Below are 4,478 nucleotides of genomic sequence, written 5' to 3'. Positions count from 1 at the left end.
GCTCACACTTCCTGCCTCTCACAAGCTCTTGCTTGGCATGCATTGGTGACTTGAACTGGGGGTTAACCCAAAAAGATCAAGTGAGAGCTCAAGGCGGATGATGAGGACTGATTCGGGGCTGGTTAACCTCAGAGAGCGGGAGTCCGTTGGTGCTAATGAGGCCAAGGGAGCCCGGCTCCTTTCTGCCCCCCGGCAGGTGAGAAAGAAAGAACGGAGACGAAAGAGGGCCCGCTGAGTCTACTCCTCTTGGCCCGGAAGCCCAGCTCTACCCTGAGGCCACAAACTGCCCCCTACTGGAGAAATCGCTGCAGGATTTCTCCTCCATCAAATCGCTGTGTCAGAGCCAGTTGGGGGCTTTTAAAAGACGCCCACGCTCAGGCCCCCACCAGGCCACCTACATTGGAATATTTGAGGCTAAGTCCCAAGCTAGAATTTCCCGTCTTCTTTCTGGCCTTGGGAGATTTTGCATCTCCTTCCAGGGAAGGAAGCCTGACTTCTGAAATGATTCTCACGAAGGAGAAGTGCTCGGTTCTGCAGTGAGCCTGACCAGGGGGGCCACACCACAGACTCCCAGGAGGCTTCTTTTCTGCTCTGCGTGGTTCTTCTGCTCTCGTTTCCTTAACGATTGGGCCAGAGCATCTCTGCTCTTGTAAAATATCAGGCAATTAGATCTCGAAGTCTTTGAAGTGGGCAGATTTACCAGGCGTTGGACTGAAGTTTCTATTTGTCCTGGCACTGAGAATAGCAAAGGAACAGGGGGACTGAACTGGTAAGGATATAGCAGGTTTGTTGCACTTTTAAAAAATATGTTTTCAATTACCTTAAGAACCCATTTATGTGCAGTGTATCCTGCTGCTGATTTTGAAAAAGGATGATCCAATAGGCACTGGTATTAAAACGCTGAAATAGAGGTTGACAAGTAGCTGCTTCCCTAAATCCTTGGAGTTTCCTTCCTCCCTCCTTCCCCTCCTTTGGCACCACCCCCCTTCCCACCTCCCCAAGATCCAGCAACTAAAAGGTTATTTGCTTGGCACGGCAGGGGGTAGGGACTGTGCTGAATGGTGGGAACCCATGCTATATGGGTTGTCAGCTGTGTCACCCCTAATTAGACATCATTTCAATCTACTCATGAAAGCAGTTTGCTGCAGGGCTCTGTGCTGGCCATATTTAATTACAGCAGTGTAAGTTTTTTTTTTTAAGTTAAAAATTCATATTGTGTTGCCCATGTACGAGAGACTATTCTAAGAACTTTACAAACATTAACTCATTTGATCCTTATAATGACCCTATGATATTGGTGGTGTGATATCCTCCTGTCTTCTAGGTATGAAAAGAGGCATAGAGAGGTGAAGTATCTTGCTGATATCTTCTAGACCGGGCTGGCTGCAGGGTCTGTTGCTCTCAACCAGAGAAAATAGAACCATGAAAGAACAAGGTAGGGTTTTCTTCCTTCTGCCAAACTGAGATTCACAAAGTGGACTCTAGCATTCTTCCTCTCTGCCATTCCCTCTCACCAAATTTACACCTGGGGAAACAGTGGCCCAGAGAGGGAAGGAGACCTTCCTACAATCTCAGAGTCAATTGGGGGCAAAGCCAGGACCAGAATGCTGCCTCTCAACTCCCCCTCGACCTCATATCAGATTGCTTACATCCAGCTAAATGTCTCCTCAGAAATCAGTTGGGGAATATGGTGATTTTAAGTCCATAAATTCCCTATTTAATACTCCTCCCTCTAAGAGGTAGAGACTCATTTGCCTCCCCTCAAGTGTGGGCTGGACTCAGTGCTCCCTTCTACTTTTTTTTTTAGGTCAGCCTGTTGCCCAGGCTGGAATGCAGTGGCTCAGTCTCAAATCACTGCAACCTCCACCTCCTGGGCTTAAGTGATTCTTCCACCTCAGCTCTGCCCAGCTAATTTTTTTGTAGAGACAAGGTCTCACCATGTTGCCCAGGCTGGTCTCAAACTCCTGGACTCAAGCAATCCTCCTGCCTCGGCCTCCCACAGTGCTAGAATTACAGGTATAAGCCATGCCACCCGGCCCCAAGAGTAGAACAAAGATGGAGGACTAGGTCATAAAAGGCACTGCAACTCCTCTCTTTCTCTCTCTCTCTCTCTCTTTCTTTATCTCTCTCTTTTGTTGTTCACTCTCCAGGAAGCCAGTTGCCATGTCATGGGAAGGACACTCAGGCAGCCCCGGGGGGAGACTCATGTGAGGAGGAACTGAGATGTCTTGCCAACAGCCATATGAGGGAGCCATCTTGGAAATGAATCTTCTAGTCCCAATCAAGTCTGCAGATGACCAGAGCCTCAGCTAATAACTTGGCTGCAGCCTCATGAGAGACCCTGAGCCAGAACCACTCAGCCAAGGTGCTCCTAGATTCCTGCCTCTCAAAAACTGTGTGAGATAATAGATGCTTATTGTTTAAAGTTGTTTAGGGTAATTCATTGTGTAGCAATAGATAACTGAAACAGGAGGCTCTACATTTACTCTTTTTTTTTTTTTTTCTTGGAGACAGAGTCTTGCTGTGTCACCCAGGCTGGAGTGCAGTGGGGCGATCGCTCATTACAACCTCCGCCTCCCTGGTTCAAGCAATTCTCAGGCCTCAGCTTCCCTGGTAGCTGGGACTACAGGAGTGCGCCACCATGCCCAGCTAATTATTTTGTATTTTTAGTAGAGACAGGGTTTCACCATGTTGGCCAGGCTGGTCTCAAACTCTTGACCTCAAGTGATCTGCCTGCCTTGGCCTCCCAAAGTGCTAGGATTACAGGCATGAGCCACCGCACCCAGCCTACCTTTACTCTTAAAATGTCATAAACGCACAGAGTGTTTTGAGGAGTCTTTTATCCCAAAGTATTCCAACTATATTTCTTTTAAAAATTTAGGGCAATTCAGGCATTTTAATGCATGTGACCCTCCCCGCCCCACATTCCCCCACCCTTCATTATTTCAAACTGGAGTGGTCTTTTGAATTTTTTCCTGAACGTGTTTCTAGAAAGTTTATACCAAGTAAAACAGCTATATCCAAGTTCCTAGTAATTATTACAGCAATTACAAGGGTTCCAAGCCTAATAAAGTAATCTAAGGGCAGGAGGTTTGGAGGTATGGCTATTTCTTGGCATTCTTCTAATGACAGCCTGCAGCCGAGTAGCATCTTGGCAGTTGTCCACTGTTTGAATACGTTAGACTGCTCCTGACTCTGTCACTTGCTAACTGTGTGACCTTGGGCAAATGATCAAACTCTCTGTGCCTTAATTGCATATAAATTTTAGAATCTAATTATAATACCTGCTCTGTGGAATCCTGGGGAAGATTAAAATGAGAGGTGGTAGAGCATGGTGCTTATGAGCATTGAACTAAATTGCCTGAGTTTGAGTCCTAGCTCCAGTGACTTTTCAAGCTGTATGATCTTGAGAATGTTACCTAATCTCCTTGTGCCTCAATATTCCACATACATAAAATGGGGTGAGGTGGGGAAACGGTGCTTACCTCCTATGACTGTCATGAGAATTAAATGGAGCCAATTCATACACTATTCCTGGTACACAGTAAGTAGCATATGGCAAGCATGCTAGGTATAGTTGTGCAGGTTGTTCACTGTTCAAGGGCTCCGACCTGAGAGGTCAAGTGAGGACTTGCCAGGCCATACACTTTGGTATGAGGTTGCCTACCTAGAGGTGGCACTGTTTTCTAATTTGTACCAGGCCCTATATCAGCCAGCTGTCAGCATAAGGGTTTGTAGTATCCAGCAACTGCTACCTTAGCACTATCTTTAGGCTTTAGGCTGATGTTCACTGAGCACATGCCAGTTTTATTGTAACTGTTACTTGGTAGCTTCCTGGAGTTCTCCAGGATAACATCAGTGGGATGCCTATATCCCAAACCTTGCCCTTACCATTCAGATACAATGCTGAAAATCAAATAAAAACTATTAGCAAGGTATAAAGTTTAAAATCCTGCAAGACAATATTATATATTGCTTAGGCGTACATACAGATTTGGTTCAAGTATAGAAAAATGCATAAGAATGATAAACCCCACATCTGGATAATGGGTTACCTGGGGTGGGGAGGAAGTGGAATTAGGGATGAAGGAAGCTTCGGCTCTATTCATAATTTATTTCTTCAGCTTAATGGTGGCTACATAAGTATTTATTATTTTTTCATCTTTAATATTTAAAAATAATGTATAATTAATACTATTAAATAAGACCCGTCTATGTAAAAACTAATTTTGCATTTCTCTCCTCATTAGTCTCTGTTAAATATTAAATCAGTACATTGATTGGGAACGACAGAATCAAGCAATCATTCTTTCAACAAGTGTTTACTTGTTGAATGACAGGATGTTCAAAGAGCTAAGAACTTCATCCATCCGCTGTAATACTTAGAACGCTTGTAATATTTATAATAATCTGTTTGGTTATTTGACTACGTTTTCTTCTTTCTGTGAGAGCAGAGTCTCTGTCTTACTCACATTTAA

The 4,478-nt window shown here is 44.6% G+C and overlaps 1 long non-coding RNA gene across 1 annotated transcript; it reads left to right on the top strand.

The window, feature by feature from the left end:
- Nucleotides 1–203: 203 nt before the first annotated feature.
- On the top strand, nt 204–4,478 carry LOC116485097 (uncharacterized). Its single transcript, XR_004252749.2, has 3 exons — nt 204–769; nt 1,325–1,435; nt 2,151–4,478. It is a non-coding gene; the product is annotated as an uncharacterized LOC116485097 (long non-coding RNA).

The sequence above is a fragment of the Hylobates moloch genome, unplaced genomic scaffold (assembly GCF_009828535.3).
Source record: "Hylobates moloch isolate HMO894 unplaced genomic scaffold, HMol_V3 SCAFFOLD_16, whole genome shotgun sequence".
NCBI classification, from domain to species: domain Eukaryota; kingdom Metazoa; phylum Chordata; class Mammalia; order Primates; family Hylobatidae; genus Hylobates; species Hylobates moloch.
The sequence above is the reverse complement of the archived record's forward strand: the minus strand, read 5'-3'. Positions and strand labels throughout refer to the sequence as shown.